The sequence below is a fragment of the Chiloscyllium punctatum genome, chromosome 40 (assembly GCF_047496795.1).
Source record: "Chiloscyllium punctatum isolate Juve2018m chromosome 40, sChiPun1.3, whole genome shotgun sequence".
Taxonomy (NCBI): domain Eukaryota; kingdom Metazoa; phylum Chordata; class Chondrichthyes; order Orectolobiformes; family Hemiscylliidae; genus Chiloscyllium; species Chiloscyllium punctatum.
The window spans coordinates 38,460,485-38,487,436 of NC_092778.1; positions in this window are offsets into that span (position 1 = coordinate 38,460,485).

The window sequence follows — 26,952 nt, forward strand, 5'->3', positions numbered from 1 at the left end:
GGAGCAGGGGAATCAACGTTTCAGACATAAGCCCTTCATCATGAATGTGGGGGGTGGGAAAAGGGGCTGAGAGGTAAATAGGAGAGTGGTGGTGGGGATGGGGGTGAGGTAGCTGGGAAAGCTGGTAGATGCAGGTAGCTGGTGGAAGCAGGTGGGGGGTATTGGTGATAGGTCGTGGTGGGGGAGGGGTGAAGTGGATAGGTGGAAAGGAAGATGGACAGGTGGGATAGTTCAAGAGGACTGTGCCATGTTGGAGGGTTGGGTCTGGGATGAGGTCGGGGGAGGGGAGATTAGGATACTAGTGAAATCCACATTGATGCCGCTTCCTTGAAGGGTCCCAGATGGAAGATAAGGTGTTCTTCCTCCAGAACTTGGGTGGCTAGGATTTGGCGGTGGAGGAGGCATAGGACTTGCAGGTCCTTGGCAGAGTGGGAGCGGGAGTTGAAGTGGTCAGCCACAAGGTGGTGGGGTTGTAGGGTGCTCAGAGATGTTCCCTGAAACATTCCAAGAGTTGGCTTCCTGTCTCTCCATTGTAGAGGAAACCATATCGATAGGAACAGACGCAGTAGATGAGGTATTTGGATATGCAGGAAAATCTCTGCCTGGATGTGGAAGGGTCCTTCAGGACCTTGGACCGAGGTGAGGGGGAGGTGTGGGAGCAGGTTTTACACCTCTTGCAGTGGCAAAGGAAGGTGCCGGGAGTGGAGGGTGGGTTGGTGGGGGTGGTGGATGGGGGAGGTGGATCTGACAAGGGAGTCGCAGAGGGAATCATGTCTGTGGAATGCTGATAGGGGTGGGGAGGGAACTATATCTCTGGTGGTGGGGCCTGACTGTAGGTGGCGGAAATGGTAGAGGTTAATGCGTTGTATCCGGAGATTAGTAGGGTGGAAGGTGAGAACTAGGGGGTGCTATCCTTGTTGCAGTTGGGGAGAGGGGTTCAAGGGTGGAGGTGCAGGAAGTGGAGCAGATGCACCGGAGGGCATTGTTGGTCACATAGGAGGGGAAATTGCAGTCCTTGAAATAGAAGGCCATCAGGAATGTTTTGGAGTGGAATTGCTCCTCCTGGGAACAGATTTGGTGGAGGTGGAGGAATTGAGAGTAAGGGATAGCGTTTTTACAGGTGGGGAGCATGGTGGGAGGAGGTGTAGTCCAGGTAGCTGTGGGAGATGGTGAAGTAGGTGTCCATGTTGAGTCAATCACCAGAGTTGGAGATGGAGAGGTCCAAGAAGGGTAGGGAAATATCCGAGATGGTTCAGGTGAACTTGAGATCAGGGTGATAGGTATTCATGAAGTTGATGAACTGTTCAGCTTCCTTGTTGGAGCACGATATGGAGCCGATACAGTCATCAATGTAACAGTGGAAAAGGTGGGGGATGATGCCAGTATAGCTGCGGAAGATGGACTGTTCCATGTATCCTACGAAGAGGCTGGCATAGCTGGGGCCCATGTGAGTGCCCATGGCTACCCCTTTACTGAAGGAAGAGGGAGGATTCAAAGGAGAAGTTGTTGAGGGTGTGGACCATTTCTGCCAATCGAATGAGTGTGTTGGTGCAAGGGTACTGGTTGGGTCTCAATACAAGAGTGTCAAATTTCAGAAAAGCACAAGAATTCACGCTTTCAGAAATTTACGCTTGCCTTTATGGGTCAGTGCACAGGAGTATGGTAGGTGGGAGGTTAATGTCACGGCTGTAGATGACATTAGTTAAGCCACTTTTGGAATTCTGCATTCAATTCTGGTCTTCCTGCTTAGGAAGAACGTCGTTAAACTTGAAAGGGTACAGAAATGATTTACAAGAATGTTGCCAGGGTTGGAGAGTTTGAGCTATCGGGAGAGGCTGAATAGTCTCGGGCTATTTTCCCTGGAGCGTCAAAGGCTGTGGTTTATAAAATCATGAAGGGCATAGATCAGGTGAATAGCCAAGGTCTTTTCCCCAGCGTAGCGGAGTCCAAAACTAGATGGCATAGGTTTAAGGTGAGAGAGGAAAGATTTAAAAGGGACCTGAGGGGCAACATTTTCACATAGATGGTGGAGTATGTATGGAAAGAGCTGTCAGAGGAAGTGGTAGAGGCTGGTACAATTCCAACATTTAAATGACATCTGGATGGGTATATGAATGGGAAGGATTTAGAAGGATATGGACCAAATGCTGGCAAAATGGGACTAGATTAATTGAGGATATCTGGTCGACATGGATGAGTTGGACCGAAGGGTTAGTTTCAATGCTGTACAGCTATGATGCTATGGTTCTGTACCAGAAATTCTCCACTCAGTATCAAAGAGCAAGGAGGAGTCCAATATCATTTTCGTGCAGAGAGCTTTGTACATAGCTTACATCTCACCCTTTTCAACACAGGACAGACTATCTACATCTGTCCATTTATGCAATCCAGAGACTAATGGCTGATGTCTCACATTATGTTATCATCTTGGTTAAGATTATCACATTATGTTATAGTTTGGTTAGGGGCTAATAACTTTGAATTTTTTAAAGTAAACAAAAGACTAAATCAAGGGGCCTTACTAAGAGAACAAAGCGAAGAGATTCCATGATTTTAAACAAACAGCAAAACCTTATGGTACAAGTTACAGAAGTAATACAGTCTGTGATACATGTAAAATTTAGTTCTAACACTGAAAATGTTAAGATGTGGTAAATACGAGTTATAGTCTGCGCTCAAAAACTCTACACTGCACATCAAGTAACAAATGCAATCAAGACAGATCTCTTGCATTTCTCAGCAATTCCGACAGATGGTCATGCTATGCTATATTGTCAAATCTCATTAAACTTCACTTTACATTTCTTTTCTTTTACGGATTTAGCCTTGAAATCTCCTTTTGCGCTGTTTCATCATGGATTCCCAAACATTGTTCTACTCAATCAGCCTCTTGTCCCATGTCCACAATCTCCTGGACTCTGGAAACTGTACTCCAAACATCTTCACTGACACAAAACCAGCTTTTCACCCATAGCTATCTTCATCAAGTTAGATCTGACCCTAGGTTTTCCCTGAATTCCAATCTTTCTCGGTTGAAATAAAATAAAAGTACTGACAATGCTGGAGATCTGGCTGGCTCAGTGGTTAGCACTGCTGCCTTAGAATGCTAGGGATCCAGGTCAATTCCAACCTCATGTGACTGTCTATGTGGAGTTTGCACATTCTCCCCATGTCTGCTTGGGTTTCCTCTTGGTGATCCAATTTCTTCCCACAATCCAAAGATGCGGGGGTTAGGTGGATTGGAGGTTATGGGGATAGGGTAGGGGGCTGAGTCTTCGGATGCTCTTCGGAGGTCTGGTGCAGACTCAATGGGCTGAATGGTCTTTCTCCTCACTGTAGGGATTCTATGATTCTATTTGAAATAAAAACCAAAAACATTGGAGAAATCCAGTAGGACTGAAGAGAGAAATAGAGTTAACATTTCAAATCCAAAGACTCTTTTCAAACACTGAAAGGAGCTGGGAATGATATTGTTTATACTGTTGACAAAGGAAGAAAGGGAGAGTGCCAATGGTGAGAGTGTCCAGAGCAAAAGACAAAGGGAGCCCTAATGTCAGTAAAGGAAGGACACAAATGCATCTTTGCTGTAAAGCAAAATCATGCAAACAAAACACTGGAGGGTAAGGAGGATGCAATGGAAATGGAGGTCAGTGTTCGTAAGCTGAAGTTGTTGAACTCAATGTTGAATCCTGAACATTGTAAGTCTGAAGCAAATAATACTTGTGATTCTTCAACCTTCACTGTCTCAGTTGCACTGATGTATTAATTCTTGCAGGACTGTTCTGGGTGCCCTCATAGCTTTCCTAGCCCAGAGCAGCATCCTGCCCACTTTTACAGCTTCTGAGGACTCCTGAGTCCTGACTTTAACACTTAGTTGCTTAACTAATTAACTAGACTTAATTAGACCGCCACCTTAATTTCATTCTAACATCAGAGAGTCATTCAAGTCATTCCCTGAAGCACAGCTAAAACTTAGTACTCATAACATGGAGTCCGTGGCTGTCTCTGTTTCTATTACCAATGAACTGTCCTTCAGATCTTAACTATACTCTTTTCAAACATTCTTCCATGACCCCTGAACTGCCCTGTGTGATCTGTTAAGAACCTTTTGATAAGTCCTACCTCTGTTTACAAGGCAGAGTCAACTGCTAGGTCAAAACTGTAATGCTTGAAAAGCACAGTAGGTCAGGCAGCTTCTGAGGAGCAGGTGTGTTGATGTTTTGGGCATAAGCCCTTCATCAAGAATCAACTGCTGCATTTACTATTATTTGTCATTTATATAAACGATTTGGTTGAGAATTTAGGATGTATGGTGATTAATTTTGTGGGTGATACCAAAACAGGTAGTATAGTGGACAGTGGAAAAAGGTTTCCTAAGACTACAAAGGGATCTTGATCAATTGGGCCATTGGGCTGAGGAGTGGCAGATGGGAGTTTAATTTGGATAGATGTGAGGTATTGCATTTTGGTAAGAAGAGTAAGGATAGGACTCACACAGTTAATGATAAGGCCGTGGGGAGTATTGTCAAACAAAAGGATCTAAGGGTGCAGGTACACAGTTCCTTGAAAATCGCCTCACAAATAGTTAGGATGGTTAAGAAGGCATTTAGCATACTTGCCTTCATTGTTCAGATTATTGAATATAGGAGTTAGGGTTGTGCAATATGGTGGTGAGGCCACTTTTGGAGTACTGTGTACAGTTCTGGCCACAGAAAGGATATTATTAAATTAGAGAGGGCTCAGAAAAGATTTACCTGGATGATGCCGGGACTGGAAGGTTTCAGTTAGAAGGCTGGATAGGCTGTGATTTCTTTCACTGGAGCATAGGAGATTGAGAGATGTCTTTAGAGATGTTTATAAAAACATGAGGGGTATAGATAACTTAATTAGCAAAGGGTGGGGGAGTTCAAAACTAAGGAGCATTTTTTAAGAGGCAAAGGATTTAGAACAGAGCTGAGGGGCAATTTTTTTCACACTGTAGTGCTGGCAGATCAATATGGGTAAGGAAAGGGAACAGGCCCCACAAAGGGAGAGTCAGAAGTTTGGAGATAAAGTAAAAATCTGAACCTCGAAGCTGGAAATCTCTGGATTATTATCTGAACAATGGCACAGAAACAGGCAATCAGGAAAATTAATACTTTACCAAAGGATTGGCAAAGGAGAGAATGTTTCCTGCTTATGGCACAGTGGATACTGAGGTAAGAAGGAATTGAACCAAAGGGTTGGGGCATCACCTATACCCAGATAGGATCATGTCTGGGGAGGACAACCAAAGTTTGACATAAATAAGAATGGACAAGGGAGAATTCGACAGAGTGCACAGTTCTGACCAATGACATGGGAACAAAGATCAGGTACTGCCAGTGTCATATATAGAGGTATGGAAGGAGAGAAGTAGGAGACCATTAGTTCAATGCTTTTTAAAAGGCCTGAGGAAAGCCAGAGGCCGGGGGTCGAAAGGAAGGTCCATGCAGCCACTTTGAAGATTATTTCTGGGTCACTAGTATCAATCTGCATTCTTCAAATGTGGGTTTGGCTGGAGCAGGAATGCTGTACCTCCGGTAAGTGTATTGTAGATAACAAGATTTGCTGATGGCAATAGAGAGAAGTGGCCAGCAGTTAGGAGGGTTTGTGGAAGTTAGAATTCAGAATGTTTAGGGGAAGCAGTCGTTATTCCTGCTTGCTCTGTACATTAGGAACACTGGATAGAGCTTCATACCTTGAAGAGCTGCCTGATCCTGTCTTAGTTGTAATATATCTCAGGGCTCGGAAGTTTTCCTGACTTCTTATTGAATTTAATTCATGTTGCACATGGTGGTGTTAGGCCACAATAGTATGATATTAATTAGACCCTTGCTTTCTTTTTAACAGAGGCCTTATCATACCCTGACTTATGCTGTTTAAACTTGTCTAGCTCTTCACTTACCCATGACCCTCTCCTGTCTTTTGGATGGCAGGGTTGCCATGTCTCAGTCATCTCTTGTCAAATGAGAACATGCTCCATTTATCTAATCATCTTAATCCAATCCCTCTATTCCCTCAGCTGATGCCCTCTTCTCTATCCTGATAACCTTTCTTGTGCTACAGCAACTCAAAATGCACACTGTCGACTAAATAAGGTTTAGAAAGTATTATAACTTGTCTTATTATTTTGGTTCAATATTCATCTTTTGACATAGTCCAAATATGATTTTTCTAACTCACTTCCACCAACATGAATCTCCTTCTCTGAATTCAAAAGCCATATGTTATTGTGTTAGTTCTGTGCAAAGGCTCCATCATTTTTCTTTTGATTCCATAAATTTAACCTTGATGAATGACATAAGTTTCTTGAATAACTTCTGATACCTTTTTAAAATACAGAGGCCAATATATACCTTTCAGCCGATCTTAGGCACTCCTCCTGTGTGCAATGTTTTTGAGAAGATGTGTACTTGGGCAGCCCAAACTTTGCCCACATAGTATTTAAGGAATGACACATACACCTTCCCAGACCCCTTAAGTTATTTTTTTTCTGATAGTTTTGTAAAAACAATCAGTAGCAGTGATTAATTCATGTGGCCCTGTTGTGGCATTGTGGTAGTGTCTGTATCCCTGGATGGGAGGCTTGGGTTCAAGTACCCATCTGCTCCAGAAGTGCGTAAGAACATCTCTGAAAATGTTGATTAGAGAAATGGGCTAAATGAAAACAAAACTAATGCAGACTCAGAGGACTCTTATTTTGCAGTGGTAGCATCCCCGTCTTTGGACCAGGATACCTGGGTTCAAGTCTCACTTGCTCTAGTAGTATGCAATAATAATTTGGAGAAGGTTGATTAGAAAATATCTAGACATGATTAAAAAGCTGCTTGCAAACTTTGAGTGGGCTCTTGTGGTGCAGAGGTAGTATCCCTACCTATGAGCCTGGATGCCTGGGTAGCAGTCCCAAAGATGGAGTTGAACAGTGTGGTGTTGGAAAAGTGCAGCAGGTCAGGCAGCATCCGGGGAGTAGGAAAATTGATGTTTCAGGCACAAGCTCCTCATTAGGAATGAAGATGATTTTTGGCATATACCCAAAATGTCGGCTTGCCTGCTCCTGGGATGCTGCCTGACCTGCTGTACTTTTCCAGCACCACACTCTTCAACTCTGATCTCTAGCATTTGCAGTCTTCACTTTCTCTTAGTCCCAAGGATGGGTCTACTGAACTGTCTGTCTCAGGCTAGGACTGTGTACACCATGAGAAGTGACTCTATTTTGATGGTCAACAATAAACTATGCTCCTATTCAGTTTGGTTTCCTGAGTTATTACACTTGGTAAAACTTTTTACGTGTCTACGCACATAAAATAATTTATGTCTCCTCTTTGCTTTAAGAAAAGCTGTTTTACAGTATTCTATCTTGTATGATTGTCATTCTTATATCCAATCACACATTCAGTGGCTCCACAACATCCCTTTTCTTTTTAATATAACTTCAAAAATTATTTTATTATCATCCTTCAACTTCTCTTGCCACATTCAATTTGCTGTTATAATTCCATAATAGCTCAAAGGTAAAGCATTTAACATTTGTGAGATGTGATAAATGTCGAATAGGCGAGGGTTGCCGTCTTGTGGAATCTATGATAGATGGAGCTAATTTTAAGTAATAATCTCAGATGTTAGCAGTTAAATATTGAAAAGTTTTATAATTTCAAACACAAAGTTCTGTTCATAACACTACCAAAAATAGATTCCCATAGAAACTTGCCTGTCCACATACGAGACTTTGTCCACAGTTATCCAGCAATTAAAATTATTAAGTATAGATTTTTTTAAAAATTCATTTGTGGAACGTGGACTTGGCTGGCTGATCAGCATGTTATTTTCAATCCCTAGTTGACCTTGTGAAGATAGTGAAAAAGGCCGCAAATGTGGCCTCCTCTATATTGGGGAGACAGGCCGCCTACTTGCGGAACGTTTCAGAGAACACCTCTGGGACACCCGGACCAAACAACCCAACCACCCCGCAGCTCAACAATTCAACTCCCTGTCCCATCCCACCAAGGGCATGCAGGTCCTTGGACTCCTCCATCACCAGACCATAGCAACACGACGGTTGGAGGAAGAGCGCCTCATCTTCCGCCTAGGAACCCTCCAACCACAAGGGATGAACTCAGATTTCTCCAGGTTCCTCATTTCCCCTCCCCCCACCTTGTCTCAGTCAAATCCCTCGAACTCAGCACCGCCTTCCTAACCTGCAATCTTCTTCCTGACCTCTCCGCCCCCACCCCACTCCGGCCTATCACCCTCACCTTGACCTCCCTCCACCTATCGCATTTCCAACGCCCCTCCCCCAAGTCCCTCCTCCCTACCTTTTATCTTAGCCTGCTGGACACACTTTCCTCATTCCTGAAGAAGGGCTCATGCCCGAAACGTCGATTCTCCTGTTCCTTGGATGCTGCCTGACCTGCTGCGCTTTTCCAGCAACACATTTTCAGCTTGTGAAGATAGTGGTGAACTACTGCCTTGAACCTTTGCAGTCCACCTGCTGTGGGGTGGCACTCAATGTCCCTTGGAAGGGAATTCCAGGATTTTGACCCAGTGATGCCGATATACATCGAAATCAGAATGACAAGTGGCTTGGAGGGAAACTTGGAGGTGGTGGTGCCCCCATGTTTATGCTGCCCTAGGTCTTTTAGATGGAAGTGATCTTGGGTTTGGAAGGTGCTGTCTAAGATCTTTAATGGCTTTATGCTGTACAACTACAAGATTGCCAGTAAAAATACATCTGATTCATGCAAACCTTATAGACAAGGAAATCTGTCATATTCACACAGTCTGGTGTATAGGTGACTCCAGACTCTCAGCAATGTGATTAACTCTCTCCACCATCTACAAGCCACAAGTCAAGAATGTGATGAAATACTCTTCACTTATTTCAAAGAGTGTAGCTCCACCAACACTCAACAGGCTCAACAGCTTCTGGGACAAAGTATCCACTGGATCAGCAGCCCATTCACTAGCCAACAATATATCATTCACTCTTTCTGCCACCACATCTATGAGATACTTTGCAGCAACATGCCAAACCTCCTTCAACAACTCATCCTAAACCACCAACTTTAGCAAGTAGAAAGCCAAGAGTAGCAAGCAGATGGGAACATACCTACCATTAACAATTTTTCCAAGACAGACTACTTAGATTTGAAACTGGAGTGATTGTAATGAAATTAGCCAGGTAGACCTCTTAGAATATGAGTTCTCTAATTGGGGCTGTTCCCTGATCTGGTTTAATCAGGGAGCCCTGGCTGACAGATAAAAACAGGAAAGTCGGACATCCTGACACTCTGAGAGCTGGCTCTGAGGGAGCTGGATCAGTGCAATGATTCTCCATGTGTAAATAAAGGGTGATTTGGTGATGGGAAACTGGCCTCTGTGGAGCTACTTCAATCGCAACAAGAACGAAGCAGGTTCCTGAAGCAGTTCCCTCACAACAGTCGTCTTTGAGTTGGGGTGAGCATTTCTGGTATTATGCTATTATTTAGGAAGCCTGACTTATTATCCCTGCTGTTGAAGACAGGGCCCAGTTTGTGGAAAGAATCCAGTATTTTTTCCAGGCAGATAAAAAGAAACAAGTCATCCTCCTGATAGCTTGTGGATCTGCAGCTTTTTTGATTATTAGGAGCCTAACTTTTCCTGAGGCACCAGCTACTAGAATCTCTCAAGGGGCTGAAGGATGTAGTTAAGGAATTTTATTAACCCAGGCTGCCTCTAATTCTGAGTTGCTATCATTTTTACTCACAACTCGAGAACCAAGGAAATCTGTTATGGCATTTTTGACAAGGTTAAGATGACTGGCAGAGTCATGTGACTTTGGTGTAACTCTTAATGGGATGCTGAGAGACCATTTGGTATGTGGGATTATTAATGTAACCATGCAAAAGTGCCTGCTAGCTGAAGGCCAATTGGACCAACAGGCACTACAACTAACTTCATCGTTGGAAAATGTGGCAAGTGGAACATATGAATTACAGGGTGTTCCAATGGGAGTGGACACCGTCAGCAGTCCGACTGAGCTTGGGCGATATCACCTGAGTGAAGACAATTTCATAGGCTCACTCAGGGCATGTCCTGAACAGATTGACTTCAGGTCAACCCATAACAAAACCCCAAAACAAAGTCAAGCCATTGCCAAACGGTTAAAATTGTCTTCGGGATCTGGTCTGGTAAACCATTGTTGTTCCTGCTGGTATATACTCGAGACACCAAATGAGTCACACAAAAACTAAATTGAGGAAGGGAACTCATTGGAGAGTGCACACCCTGGAAAGTCCACCTATATCTGGCTTGGAACAGTTAAATTATTTAGCAACATCTAAGTCAGAACCAATCAAAATAAACTTTTGGTTAAATAGTCACCCTGTTCTAAACAAGATCAATATTGCAGTCTTTAGATCAAATTCAGTCTTTAATGAAATTCAGTCTGCACTCCAACCCATAACTTTGTGCAAGAACCTGGCTAGACTGAGAACCTATACTGGGAAACCTTTACAATTTAAGGAAACAACTTTGGTTCCAGTCTCTTGTGAGAAGCAGTTGATTAATTTTCTACTGATTGTAGTAAAAGGCTGGGGCAAAATTGATTGAGAAAGATTCATTGAGATTGGCTCAACATTTTGAACTATAAAATGGTTGCCTGAGTGAAATCCGAATTAAATACCCGGAAAGTTTTCAGGAAGATCTAGGAACTATCAAATGAGACATGGTCACCTTGCATGCTGACCAGCAAGCAATTCCACAATTCTGCAAGGCCAGCCCAGTGGATTTGACTTATGGGCAAAAGTAGAGGTAGAAATCAGAAACTGAAAAGCACAAGAGTCATCAAACCAGTCCAGTTTGCAGAATAGGCAGCAACTGTTGTACCGATTATGAAGCCCAATGGGTCAGTTTGCATTTGTAGGGATTTTAAACAAATGGTAAACTGCTTATAGAAGCTGGATACATTCCCAAACTCTCACATAGAGGATTTATAAGGAAAGCTGGCAGGGGTTTGTCCTTCATGAGACATGAGCCATGTGTACTTGCAATTGTGGTTACATGAGGATTCCCAGAAGTATGCTACAATTAATACCATAAGGGTTCGTACCAACATACAAGACAGCCATTTGGGGTAGCGTCAGCCTGTGTAATTTTTCAGCAGATGATGTGGAACATTTTTCAAGGTCTACCCCAGGTCACCATTTATCTAGATGACATGTAATATCAAGGAAGACCAATAAGGAGCACTTAGAGAACTTAGACATAGTCCTTAGATGTTTCTCCCAGGCAGGCTTCAGAAGAGAAAAGTGTGTATTCCGGGCACTCCAGGTGACCTACTTTGTGCTACAGAGGTGACAGGACCGGGTTACACCTATTGGAAGATAAAGTGAGGGTGATCAAAATTGTCCCAGCTTCCACATCTGTGGGAATGTAGCTGAGGCATAGAGCTTAGGCAAAGAGGATGGCATTATGGCTTAGTGGCTGTAACTGCTGCCTCACAGCACCAAGGACCTGGGTTCAATTCCTGCCTCGGGTGACTGTCTGTGTGGAGTTTGCACATTCTCCCTGTGCCTGTGTGGGTTTCCTCCCACAGTCTAAAGATTGGGTCTTTGGAGCTGACTCAATTGTATGGGCACCTCCACAGTTGTAAGATCATGGAGCCATGTTCAACAGCCTTCTAGTGCTTGTCATTGTAGTAAGGTTCCATTGTGTACCATATTTCTGACAGGTGACTGACTTGTATTATTCTCTGCCTATGATCACAAATATTTTGGATATCAACATGACAGGTAGTACACAAGGCTGTGTAAGAGATTAGGGAAATAAGTAGTTATTGGGCTTCAGAAACAAGGTGAGCTAAAAGAGGATTTGATAGGAAAAAAAAGATAAGTCAGAGACAGTCAATGGCACAGAACAAAGAAAGAAAACAACGTTGAGGAAGATTTGGCCCAGTGGTTAAAGAGGGGGGAGGTCAGATGAGATTGTAACAAAGGAGGCTAATTGGAAAAGCATGTTGCAATTGGTTTTGAGACTTTGTACAATTTTTAGTTGACATCTGATCCTGATGATATATATTTTAGCTTTAAGATTTATCTTTTCCACACGATATAAAAGCAGAAGCACGAAAGTTATGCTAAAATAGAAACAGAAAATGCGAGGAATACTCAATAGGTTTGGGAGCATCCATGGAGAGAAAATCCAAGTTAATATCTCACATCAAACACTTTTCATCAGAATTGATGCTGAACCTTTACAAATCACTGGTTAGGCCCTAACTCAAGCATTGTGTGCAATTCCAGGCAGCATCCTTTGGGAAAGATAGCAAGGCTTTAGAGAAAGAGGCAGAGATAATTGCCTAAAATTGTACAAAGATGCTACATGGAGAGCTGAGGCCAGTTTGGGTTTTCACATTGGAGCCGAGAAGGTTAAAGGAAGATTTAATAGTGAATCATGAACATTTTGTGTGTGTGTGTCAGTCCTTTTGAATAAGGATTGCTTGCTTATGGCATGCACCTGCACATGAAGTCTTTTAATACGTACAGTTGGTTGCTCTGCAGTTATTACATTGTTCTGATTGACAGGAAACACTCTCACTCTTACCACCTGCCATAGGAATATCAGAAGGATTTACAGTTTGACATTCATTCAGTTTAGCTTGTTGTGACACACCATTCAGACCTGAGGTGGAGTGTTACCATTGCACCACAAGAAAGTGTTGGTAAAACTTGAGAGGGAGAGATTACGTGCCAGAGATCACAGATTTGAGGCAATTAGAAACAGCACCAGAAGGAAGATCAGGAGGACTGGTTTCATTGTTCTATGAGGTGCTCCAATTCAGATTACACTGCCTGAAAGGTTAATAGAAGCAGATGCACTCACAACTTCCGTAAGAAAATTTAATTATTACTTCAAAGAGAAATAAAATCACAGAAATTTGGGAAAGACAAAAGAACTGGGCTATTTGGTTAACTTTTCAAAGAACTAGTCAAACCAAAGCTTAGCTTTGTTTCTGTGCTGTGTCATCTTATGATTCTAATTTGCATTAATAAAGTAGCTTTTATGATTTCAGGTCATTGCAAAGCACTTTATAGCTTCTGAAATATTGTCACTGTAATAAAGTAAGAAAATACAGCAACCGTATTGCTCACAGCAAGGTCCCGTACATAACAATGGCATACATGACCAGATAATCTATTTTAATGATGCTATGTGAAGGACACTGAGAGAACTCACTTGCTCTTCATTGAACAGTGCCATGTGTCCCTTTGGATTCATCTGAGAAAGCTGTTGAAATCTCAGTTCAATGTCTCCTTTGACATACATGACCTTCAGTAGTGCAGCAGTCCCTCTCCAGTGCCCTAAAATGAGAGCTTGGATTACATGCAATAGTTTGTAGAGTTGGGCTTGAATCCATGATCTTCTAATTCAGAAGTGCTATTACTGAGCTTTGGCTAATAATGAAAAGATGATGGGTATTGTTAAACTTTCTGGACAGTTATGAGCTATGTTAGGACAATTCAGATTTAATTACGCGACTTTTTAAATACTCTACTAATTACTCCTTGTATTCGGGTGTTTTGGAAACTTGTTCTACCAGTTGGATCAAGGTGTATCATTAAAAAGAAAACAAATGCTGAAAACATTCAGGTCATTCCCATGCCTAGAATTCTGGTGGTTATGTCATGCCTGCAACTGCTACTGTCCGAAAACACTGGGCCTTAAAATCTGGGTGTGACAGGATAATGGTAAAATACTGAATTGCCAAGTCAACCAGTTGTGAGCACTAGTTTGGACTGGTTTTCTCCCCAATCCTGATCAACAACTACTTAACCATTGCACAGCCAATGAAGTATCATAAATATGTAGGAAAGACAGCAGCCATTTTCATGCAGCACGTTCCTGGAGACATAACAAGATAAATAATCAGAGAATATCTTTTAAGTGACACAAGTTGAAAGATAAGTACAGGTCAGAACATCAGGTTTATAATGTCATTTTATTTATGTCATGAGCTATTTCACACAAATTCTCTGATCATAAGTCATAAACCATGATTCATGTTCGCATGTTGAGTGTTTGTTTCCTAAATTTGCATATTTGCAGGGTATGCGCCAAACCACTTTTCTTTGAGTTTCTGTATGGAAATGAAGAATACAAGAAAGAATTAAAACCCATTTATACTTCAATGTTGAAATGCAGACTCAACTGCAATGGACAGATTTTAATAAAGTAAATACCAATGACCACTGGAGACAACAATACTCCTGTTAACTATGTAAACAACAAGTTATGTTCACAGAAAATGTCTACTCCATGTTGTAAAATAGTTTTTGTTTCACCTTTGCTGAAAAACAGGCATATTTGAAGCTTGCTGTCTTGCATTCAGATATTTTACAATTATAGTAGTCATGTTGCCACACAGAATGTAATGTTGAAATTGGCAATGCCTCTACCAATCAGAATCCAGTTGTGAATGAATAGGCACTCTCCTTTCAGACAGTATGAGTGTTTGTTTTCCTCTTGAATTGTATTCTTGCAAAGTGAAAGAAAACGTTTTGATAGAATATGTCTTTCCAGCAATACTGAGAATTCCAAATTACCAATGACTGCTGTTACCTTTATTAATCTATATAATGTTTACTCAACACTTTCACTCCATTTCTTTGTAATTCCTTGTTATATTTGAAGAATTAGATAGCCGGAATTAATACAATACTTTTTAGCCTTGGAATATTTGCCCTCATGAAAGCTGAATATTTACTTTACATTCCAACGCAAACAATAAGTAGAAATTGTACATAATTATCTCAAAAGCAACTTTTTTTAATGTATAATTTGGAAGGTATATATTACTTGCACTGAAAGGAGGCTGTATGAATAATTTGTGCTAATTAGACATTGTTTACGCAGTCAATTTGGGTGAATTCCAAAATAGCATTCATCTTAAATTTAAATGCCAATTATGTAGCTAAAACACGATCAATACTGCATATTTTATTTCAAGAAGTTTTAACTATAAATAACACATTCATTATTTTCAACCCCATGGATTCATTCCTATCTGTGTTCATCAATGGAATTCCATTTTAATTGTAATCCATCACAGCAGGACTAACATAAACTCTCTCATCACTTCAGTCGTCAGACTTTGATGGTGCATTCTTACAAGGATCTGGGCAATGCGGACTATAGCAGGATTTGTGGCAGAATCAGACAAGAAGTCCCAATCGTTGCGGGGTGGCATGGTGGCTCAGTGGTTAGTACTGCTGCCTCAGAGCACGAGACAGCTGGGTTCAAACCCACACTCAGATAACTGTCTGGGTGGAGTCTGCATGTTCGCCCTGTGTCTGTGTGGATTTCCTCCCATAGTCCAATGACCTGCAGGTCAGGTGAATTAGCCATGCTAAATTACCCATAGTGCATTAGTCAGAGAGAAATGGGTCTGGGAGGGTCGGTGTGGACTTGTTGGGCCAAAGGAACTGTTTCCACACTGTAGGGGATCTGATATTTTTAATCAACTTGTTCAGACTTATTATGACATACCTCTGGAACAGGTGGGACTTGAACCCAGGCCTCCTGGCTCAGGGGTAGAGACACAAACCTTGTGACACAAGAGCCCAAAAATCATATGGAAGTTGTCAGGGATTGATTATGTCGAGATATTTTCTAACTAACCTGTTCAAAGATATTATTGCACATCACCGGAGCAAGTGGTCCAAAGGTAGGAACACTACCACTGCAACACAAGAGCTCCATTTGCTTCATTTTGTGACAGGGTGAAATGCTTATAACATGCCTTACTAACGCCACAACTCACCTCACTAATATCCATCTTACCATTTTATCAAACTCACAAACAAGCTTGACATTGGGGAAACTTGACAAGGAAGCCAGAGCAGGTGCCTGGTGGATTCCCCTTGCCACTTGCCCTGAACCTGTGACCTCTGCCTGTGACCAAGCCACAACCCAGGCACAATCAATTGGCACCGGGCACAAACTTCTCTCCTCCACAGACATTAGCTGCTGCCCTCTGCCAAAACATCACCACGATCTTGACACTTCTCCGAAGCAGTGGCAATGCACTCTGGGAGCACAGACATGCATTGCAGAGCACACCAGCAATTAGCTTTAAAAGGTTGTCGCGAGGACACTTTATGCTCAGGGAAAGGCACTCTGCTCAGAGACTGAATGAGACTGCATCTCCCGGATGCTCACCTGCTCTGCTCATGTTGCTGGGAGCACTTACCTGTATATTCACAAAATCTCTGCCCTGCCTTATCTTGCTGATCCAATTAGCCGACTGACAACAGCAGGCTGCTTGCCTTGCTGGCTAACAGTCTTCATATTGTAGAAAAGCAATGCACTCCATCAACCTTACACTCGATCCATGTGTCAGTAATTGATGTGGCAAGCACACTGCATGTGCAGCAAGCGGGCAGCCAGATCTCAAAGTCTGAGGGAAACAGTCCTCACTTACATCCTCGCTGTCAGTCAGGGCATCCAGACACAGTCAGTCACAGGCAGTCTCCCATCCCAATCCAGGGGATTGGCCAGTCAGGCATTTTATCAGTCAGGGGATCTGTGCCTGTACAGTGAAGGGAGTGGGTCACATTCAGTTCATGGGCTCCTCTCTGACTTGAATATCAGGAATTGTCAATGCCCGGTCTCCCCCCAGCAGGTGATAGATAGAAAGCTGTATAGGTTTGAGGCAAGATTCAATGCTAATGATGCTGTTAACAGCCAGTGAACCCTGTTAATAAGCATCTTGCTGCTGCCCAATGAGAATCTTGTCTCAGAAGGCTGCTTGAAAATGCAACAGGTCTTTCCCAACATGGAGAAGTGCTTTGTCTTACTTCTAACACATTTCTTTCAAACTTCTTGCCATAGGGCACATTGTTCAGGCTCTTGTAAGATTCTGCTCTGTAATTTTCCTAATCTGTTCACCCTTTGATTACATTCTGAATGAAACCTGCAATATCTTATGAATAGAGACTTTATAGAGAAATATTAACCATTACAAGTGCTGAAAATATTCCTGCACCTTGAATGGATTTGAACAGGAATTGCTGATACATTTTGCTGCTTTTGTTTTCCACATTTCTGAAAGCTTATTGTATCATAAGAACAAATTGGGGATCTTGTCAACATGCAAGCTACCAACAAGAATGCTGAAGATACAACGTTAATAAACAGTTTTATGGTGGGTTTTTTTTAGAGGATATTTAGCTTAAGTCATGGTGGCACAGTGGTTAGCACTGCTGCCTCACAGCACCAGAGACCTGGGTTCAATTTCTGCCTCAGGTGACTGATTGTGTGGAGTTTGCACATTCTCTGCATGGATTTCCTCGAGGTGCTCTGGTTTCCATCCACAGTCCAAAAATGGACAGGTTAGGTGAATTGGCCATGCTAAATTGCCCGTAGTATTAGGTAAATGAAGGGGGGTGGGTTGGTGTGGACTTGTTGGGCCAAAGGGCCTGTTTCCATGCTGTAAGTAATCTAAAAAAAAAGTCACACTACTCACCTCTTTTTAACTTAATACTTCAAAACAAATCAATAGTTTGCATCAGTTTTCACAGTGGAGGAACACAATCCAAAAGATGTCAAACAAGCAAGATGCTAAAGGGAGGGACAGTGTACTGGAACAGATTCCATCAAGAGAGAGAGTATTTATTTATCAAACTAATGGGACTGAAGGTAAACAAGTCACCAAGAACTGACGGCCTGTATCTGTAAGATTTAAAGGAAGAGGCTGCAGAGATAGTGGAGGCATTGGTTGAAATATTCAGAAACACCCTGGATTTCAGGATGGTTCCATTGGATTGGAAAACCACTAATGTGATGAAGTCCATTATTAAGGAAGAAATAGCAGACTATTTAGAAAAGCTTAATGCAATCAAACAGAGGGAACATGGTTTTGTGAAAAGAAACTCACATTTGACAAAAAATGCTATAGTACTTTGAGGATATAACAAACAGTGTTGGTATTGAACAAGATAAAAAATACAGTATTGTGGGTAATGTATTGCATGAATTGAGGATTGGTGAACACAAAGAAGGCATAGTGTTGAGATTAACAGGGTTTTTCAGACTGGAAAGTGAAGTAACTGTATAAAGGCCAGTATCCAGGCACCATGTCACCACTTGTGCACAGTATATTGGCTGCAGCCAGCCGGCTTGGGTTCATCCCTGAACTGAGGAGATACTGAATCCCCTGTTTTTTTTTCTCTTTCTTTACCCGCACACTACCACCTAACTGTGGTAGTGCTTATTTTTCTCCCCAGCACCCATGGTGTGTGTGTGTGTGTGTGTGCAGGTGTGAGACACAGTGAGAGACACAAGGTGTATGAATCTTTATTCAATTTCCACCACCAGGAAGAAAGGAAACACCCGGGTGGCCAGTGACAAGCAGTGCCCTTCACAAAGGGCAATGCTGCATGATCAAACAGTGAAGGCGAGGGCAGGGATTAAATCAAAATAGAGTTGGAGGGGGAAATAATGCACTCCACTCCCTGCGGCGCCCATTCCACTGTTTATTTTTTTTTTCAGGAGCGTGGGACTGAAGTGCAACCAAAAGCAGAGGAGGAGGTTTTTAAGAAAATCAAAAAGGGAGTGCAAACACCCACACCCAATATACACTTGGCCCACAGAAGAACTCCTGTTCTTTTTTTTCGTTTTTCTTTCCCTGTTTTTTTTTTCTTTTTTCTCTCCCTGTGTTTTTTTAAACCCCCACACTACCACCTAAGTGCGGTAGTGCTTATTTTTTTCCCCCAGCACCCATGGTGTGTGTGTGCAGGTGTGAGACACAGTGAGAGACACAAGGTGCATGAATCTTTATTCAATTTCCACCACCAGGAAGATAGGAAAACACCCGGGTGGCCAGTGACAAGCAGTGCCCTTCACAAAAGGGCAATGCTGTGTGATCAAACAGTGAAGGGGAGGGCAGGGATTAAATCAAAATAGAGTTGGAGGGGGAAATAATGCACTCCACTCCCTGCGGCGCCCAATCCGCTGTTTATTATTTTTTTTTGGTGGTGGAAGTCCTGGGGAGGGGCCCCAAGGCAAGCCCCAGGCAGCAGCAGTGAGGCAGGCCCCAAGCAGCAACAGGAACAGTCCTTGCACGTGTGCACACACAGAGAGTCACAGTCCCACACTGAGCCAATCGTCCACACAATGGGGGGGAAAACACCCGAGTGGTCAGTGACAAGCAGTGCCCTTCACAAAAGGGCAATGCTGTGTGATCAAACAGTGAAGGGGAGGGCAGGGATTAAATCAAAATAGAGTTGGAGGGGAAAATAATGCACTCCACTCCCTGCGGCGCCCAATCCGCTGTTTATATTGTTCAGCCAGGGCTTCCTGATTGGCCTAGGTTTACCCTCCCAATCAAGCATCTCATAATCAATGAAATTCACCTGGTTTCAATCACTACAGAAAGATGTAACTCCTGGAGTGTCACAAGGATTAGTCTTAGTTCCTCAATAGTTTACAATCCTCATTAATAACTTGGTAGAGGAGGCAGAGTGTTATACATCTAAATTTGGTGTTGATACAAAAGTAGGTAGGAGGGCATGTTGTGATTACAGCACAAGATATCCACAGGATACTTTGGTTGACTGAGTGGGCAAAACAAAAACCTGGCAGATGGAGTTTAATGCAGGGAAGTGAGAGGCCTTGGACTTTGACAGGAAGAATTAAAAGACAAACTTTAATTCAAATGGAGAGACACTCAATAAAGTACAACATGGGGGGATGTGGGTATGCTTGTACATAGAATCCCCACAGTGTGGAAACAGGCTCTTTGGCCCAACAGGCCCACACCAACCCTCTGAACAGTAACCCACCCAGACCGATTCCCTATATTTACCCCTGACTAATGCACCTAACCTACACATCTCTGAACACTGTGGGCAATTTAGTACAGCCAATTCACCTAACCTGCACATCTTTGGATTGTGGAAGGAAACCGTAGCCACTGTGCCACATGAATTCAATAAGTTAACAAGCAAGTACAGAAAGTATTTAAGAAGGCAAATAGGATTTAGTCTTTTTGTACAAGGGATTTGTAGTTCAAAAAAAGAGATGCCTCATTGCAACTGAAGTAGTATTAGTACATCTATTCAAGAAATGATATATTGGCATTGGAAGCTTGTCAAAACAGATTCATTAGACTGATTCCTGGATGAAGTGTTGACTTATTTGTGGTGCTTATATAGTTAGGCCTTTATTGATTTGAGTTTAGAAGAATGAGGAGTGATCTTGTTAAAAATTCAAGATTTTAAGGGATGGATTGACAGGGTAGACATTGAGAAGATGGTTCAACTTATAAGGAGTCTCAAACTAGAGGATGTAATTCCAAAAGAAGAAGGATACCTATTGAAAACTGAGATGTGTAACAAGTTCTCCTTTCACAGGATAATGATTGTCTGAAATTCTCTATCTAGCCCCAGTAATTGTGGAAACTGGATCACTAACTGGATCATAAGGAGGCTGTTGATAGATTTTTGAAACATCAGGGATTTGAGGGCTTTGAAGTGATGGCATGAATGAAGAAGAGTGTTGGGGATAAGGGAGGGTTTTAGACTGGGAATCCAAAGGTCTAAAGTGCAGTGAGACTGCAAGTTTTATAATACTTTATCTTGCAGGTCTTACTTAGAGCAAGTAAGATAACATTTGAGAAAGTTTACAAGCAAACTGGAGAAATATCGTGAATTGATTTCAAACTAGACACATCAAAATCAAGTCATGTGGCTAGGATACAACTTTTGTATCAAAGCAGAAATCTGCATTACTGCGTTGGGGCTGACAGAACAAAAATTTGCATCAGATGAATAGGGTTTGAGACATGGAAATGCACAAGGTACAGCTGGCAGAAGCAGACAAAAATCAACGATAATCGCTTACATTCAGTTTCTTCTCTTAAAAGTCTGCACCTCTTACTTGTACTTCATAGTTACACTGAATAATGCATGTTAATACCAGGTCATGATTTAAAAGAAAATTTCAGATTCTTTGTATGGGGAACAAAATTTAGTTAAAATGAATTCATCCTTCCATTGACTTTAATTTCCTGTCTAACAGATGAAACATTTTACCATCTTTTATAAACAAATCTTAAGAAAATGTAATAGTTGTACTGATACTTAAGTTCCTTTCAAGTCTTCAAATCAGCAGTATTACCTATAAGTCTACAAATGTCATGTCACAGCTAATTCTACTTTATCCCTGGAAACAAATCCCCAAGTTACAATAGATTATGGTGTAAAATTATGGTGTTCTCTTCACAGTTCTTTTAAGAATACTAATTATAACTGACAAATGTACAAATCACCAACTTTATTCTTCCATAGTAGAATAGTTGTACAGGAATGGCATGGTGGCTCAGTGGTTACCACTGCTACCTTACAATGCTAGGGACCTGGGTTTGATTCCAGCCTTGGGTGACTGTCTATGTGGAGTTTGCACATTCTCCCTGTCTGTGCGTGGCTTTCTCTGGGTGCTCCTACAGTCCAAAGGTGTGCACGTGAGGTGAATTGGCCATGCTAAATTGCCCATAGTGTCAGGGATGTGTAGGCTAGGTGCATTAGTCAGGGGTAACTATAGAGGAATAGGACTGGATGGGTGACTGTTCAGAGGGTTGGTGTGGACCTGTTTCCATACTGTTGGAATTCTAAGATGGTAAATTTTAAGATTAGTTGCAAGCAATTTTCCAATCATTTTGGAAAACTTATTTTAATGTTACAGCATGCTTATATTTTTTTTGGTAAATTACCATTATTATTTATTTAAATATTTTACAGGGAATTGTTCCTGTTCGTTTCTGGTACAATGTGTTTGCTATGGGAAGGATAGCTGTTTGTTAAAGCCTAATAGTTGCCCAAATAGAAATGTTAAAAACTCGTAATTTTAGGGTGTTTCTTGTTAGTCCAGCATTTATTGAACATCCTTTGGGGTGGGTGAGATAGTTTCTGGTACTGCAACAGTATACAGATGTATGCACACCTACAGAGCTGGTAGACAGAGAGTTTGCCCACATGGCTGTACAGGAACAGAGACACAATTCCAAATCAGAATGATGTGTCGTTTGAAGGGATGGTGTGCGCACACCTTTTCTTCCTAAATGACAGAGTTTGTGGGTTTGTAAAGTGCTGTTGCATATTGTTAAGGTTCACTGGTGTAGCGTGTTGGAAATTATACCTGCTATTCCTCATCACAAAATTTAAAGATTTTATAAAGATACATAAAATTTCCTAATTTGCCTATTTTTCAGCCATACATTAATAGAAAGCATGGACCAGGCTCCTGCATCTTCTGAGAATGATGATTTATTACAAGTAAATATTTTCTAGCTATAGGTAAATAATTAGGAACATTCAACATATATCCCTACCAGTTAAAACTCTGACTCCCTTATAAAACTCCTTCTATGCAAACATACAGACAGATATGCAGACAGACACATAGAGAAAAGGGAATTATGGGTGCAGGGGAAGACTGGAAAGGCTGTTCAATGCTACATGTCTGTGGGATTGGCCGAAATCCTTTTGGCTTATCAGGATTTATGCTCCTCCATCTTCCTTCTCAAGGTATATTCATTCGCTTGCAGGAGGAACTGGACAACTGGTTCACACATATGATGTCTCTGACTTATTGTGTGAAGATTACAGTTTACAGCAACTGATAAGGAAAATAAATTTGTCTTCTTCAGGCCTCGGGTGTTTTTACTGCAGAGAAAGGACAACTTCTTCCTTTCTAAAGGTCTAATGGCTTCTGACACAAACATTCACACCCACAGCTAGGTGGGAGCCAATCACATTGCTGTTGGTAGGCAGAAAACCATTGTCTTTGACAACTAATCACTTGTTGCTGGCCAAATTTCTATTTGCCCAAAATTCCTTGGCTCCAGTCATCTGCAACTAGGCATCCTCAAATGAAGAATGAGGATGCCTAGTTGGAGACTAAACTGAACTTATTGGAAGTTCAGTTTACATTCTTCAAAAATAAACTGAACTTACAATAAGTTCAAGTAACTTTTAAAAATGCAACAATGTTTTCCAGAAATCTTGGTTGTGAAAATAATCATTATTCTATTTCAGCTGACAATTAAAAACCCAGAAAATAGCAAGGTATGATCTTGACAATATATACAGGAATGCTTCAGAATCTATGCAGTTGTGAATAGTGCTGAACATCATGCAATCGTCTGTGAATATCCACAGTTCTGACCTTATGCTAGAGTAAAAGTAATTGATGAAACAGCTGAAGACTGGTGGTTTTAGGATATTACACTGAGGAACTTTAAGGCTCTTGTGGCACAATGGTAATGTCCTTTGAACCAATAAACCTGACATCAAGCCCCATCCACTTCAGAGGTGTGTCATACATGTCTCAATAGGTTGATTTAAAAGTACTGATATTGGGGAACCCGTGCAATGATGTTCTGGGACTGAAGTAATTGGCCTCCAACAACTGCAATCATTTTCCTTGTGTCAGATATCACTCCAAATAACAGTGAGTTTTACCCTGGTTCTGACTAACAGCAATTTTTCTATCTTATTGATATCATATATACGCAAATACTGCCTTGATGTCAAGGGCAACATCCTAAATTCCCCAGCTGAGTTCAATTCTTTTGTCCAGGTTTGAACGAAGGCTGTCATGAGGCCAGGGTTAGAGTAAACCTGGCAGAACCCATCTGAATGTTAGTGAGTAGGTCATTGTTGAATAAATGTAACTTTGTTTCTTCTTTTTCTACATGGGCATTGAGTTGTTTGAGAGCAGTTGCCCAGAGTTTTATGATGGATTAGGTGAAGGTACCATACTGATATCGACTTTGAACATCTTGATATCTGGCTTGAAAGCAAATATTGTAAATTTTTTTTATTATCTGAAGAAGCTGACTGTTCAGATTTCTGAGAGAGGCAAACAGAATTCCTCTGTTGGCCAGCATTTCAAAAGGCCAGTATTGTCAAGCAGGTACCTTTGTTCAATTATACCGAGAGACAAATCATACTGTTAATGGATGTCCTTTCCATTTATCTACAACTATAAGTAAGTTGAAGCTGCCCTATAAATGAAGAGCTGTATTAGATAGTACTTCGATGTACAATTGGCAAAAAGACCTTCACGAATCTCAGTATATATTACATTTAACTTGCTGGCATAACATTTGTGTAAAATATTAATCTAAGAAATACTGTATGGCCAAATATAGCACCTCAATTTCTGGACTGTTCAAACCACATTACTTAAATAACACTGTGCCAAGCTCTCTTGTTTACTATTTTAAACCTCACAGTATCCAATAATTAGAATTCTAATATTTGTTTAGCTGAAAATACCCTTAGGGTTAGGGTTAGGATTTTGAATGTTCCTTCCGCCAGATAGATTTCATAAGGAAGCCTGAATTGCCAGCCGACATATGACGTAACCACTGAATTTTGGAGAAAGTCGGTTCTGGTTAATAATAATTAGATTAGATTCCCTACAATATGGAAACAGGCCCTTCGGCCAAACAAGTCCACACCAACGCTCTGGAGTATAACCCATCCTCCTACCCTATATTTACCCTGAACTAATGCACCTAACACAATGGGCAATTTAGCGTGGCCAATTCACTTAATTTGCACATCTTTGGACTGTGGGAGGAAACCAGAATACCCGGAGGAAACCTGCACTGATGCAGAGAAAGCATGAAAACTCCACACGGACAGTCACTCGAGGTGCCAGGTCCCTAGCACTGTGAGGCAGCAGTGCTAACCACTGAGCCACCGTGCTGTCCTGGTGGCATACTCTGGTCCAAATTGTTTGTAATTTTTCTAAAACACTTAAGCTTCCTCAATGCGATGTTAAAGCCCTATCTTTTAGTTTTATTTACGTTTCTGATCTCTCAATTTGCTGTCTGTTTTCCTCTGTATCATATCCAACTCTATTTGCTTCAGCTTCTATTCAAATTTCTTGCTTCTCCCAACATTTCCCTTTATCTCTTATCTTTCGCTTTCCTTGCCTTCTTGTCACTGCAAATAAAAAGAAGTGTGGGAAGAAATGTCAGTGCCAAAGATCGATAAGTATGATCAGAACTCAAAGCCAACCAAATTTTTGTTTGAATTTGTTTAAGGGATATGGGTGTCACTGTCTAGGCCATCATTTATTGGTCATCCCTAATTGTCCAAATGGCAATTAAAAATTTCAAAGTGTCCCCAATTTATGAAAGTCTGACTTATGAATTCTCGTACTCCCTCAAACAGGGGTGTGATTTTAAAGACCCTATAAAAATTATTCATTTTATATGAACATTGCTGAAACGTACAAGTGGCTGATTTCCATTGCCCTGCATTGTTTTCTGATCTGTGTACAAATCAACTTGTGAATGGACTCCAGAATAGAACGTGTTTGTTAGCCAGGGACTGCCTACAGATTCATGACAGTGGACGACATGTAAGCTAGATTTATTAAGGATGGCATTTCTCCCTCCCTAAAGATCATGAGTGAATCAGAAGGATTTACATGACAATCAACAGTCAGTGTTTCAGCTTTTTGTATTGAATTCAAATTTACCAACTGCTACAGTGGGATTCAAACCCTTCTGCCCAACATATTAGCTAGGGGTTCTGGATTACTAGTCCATTAACACTACACCATCCCTGCTTTGTACAAAAAGAATGCAACATTCTTTGGTGTAATGTTTTTGCACCAATGACCTAAGCAAATTCATCAGTAGCAAGAACAGTCACATTAAAGTGGAACATGAGCCAATGGTATTAATTTTCACACTGTCTGCCTTCAGAACACTGGCCTTGAAACTTCCACATAAGTTTGTATTCAACTTTCAAAACTGCATATAATATATATTTCTCCTGACCTGGCAATGGAATTGGTTAACAAACAAAAACAGAAATTGCTAGAGAAATATAACAGATCTGCCAGCATCTGTGGAGAGTGAACAGAATTAACCTTTTGAGTCCAGTAACCCTTTTTGAGAACTAGAAGCAGCTAGTAAAAGGTGGTATTTATGCTGATGATAAGGAGAGTGGAGGGGTTATGTGGGGGTTGTCAGGGTCAGGGGGATGGTGTGGAAGGAGTGAGCAGATAAGTACATTAGACTAAAAGACATTGGAGCAGAACTTAGGCCATTCACCCATTGAGTCTGTTTTACCATTCAATCATGGCTGATAGGTTTTTCAACCCCATTTTCCTGCTTTCAACCCATAACCTTTGAACTCCTTGGCAATCAAGAACGTACCTATCACAGTTTTAAATATACTCAATGACCTGGCCTCCACAGCCTCCTGTGGCCATGAATTCCACAGATTTACCACACTTTGGCTAAAGACATTGCTTCTTTTCTCCATTCTAAAAGGTCTTCCCTTTTCTCTAAGGTTGTGCCCTCGGGTCCTCTTCTCTTCTGCCAATGGAAACACCTTCCTAACATCTACTCTGTCCAGGCTGCTCAATATTCTGAAAATGTTGATCAGGTAGGTGGAGGTGGGTCCCAGAAAGGGAGAGAAAAATGAATAGGCAAACAAATGGATTGTTGGTAGTTGGCCAGAAGGAGGAGAAGTTAGATGGCTGAAAATCAATAATTAAAAATGGGGGTTGGCTGTGCTGAAAGCAACCTACTTCATGCCAGGACCTGGGTATGTGGGGGTTGGTTACAGATGAGGAAGGAAGTGTTAATGCTCTGAAATTGTTAACTGAATGTTCAGCCCTGAAGGCTGTAAAGTACCAAGGCAGAAGATGAGGTGTTGTTCCTCCAGCTTGCATTGACCTTCCCTGGAGCACTATAGAGGCTGGTGGAGTGGAAAGTGAGGATAAAGGGAGAATGTGCCTTGGGAAGGAATGAAAGGTGAGGGCAGGAACATTGGAAATATATCAGGCAGAGCTAAGGGCCCCATCAACCACAGTACATAGGAATCTTTGGTTGATGAAAAAGGTGGACTTGTCTGAGGCACCCTGCAG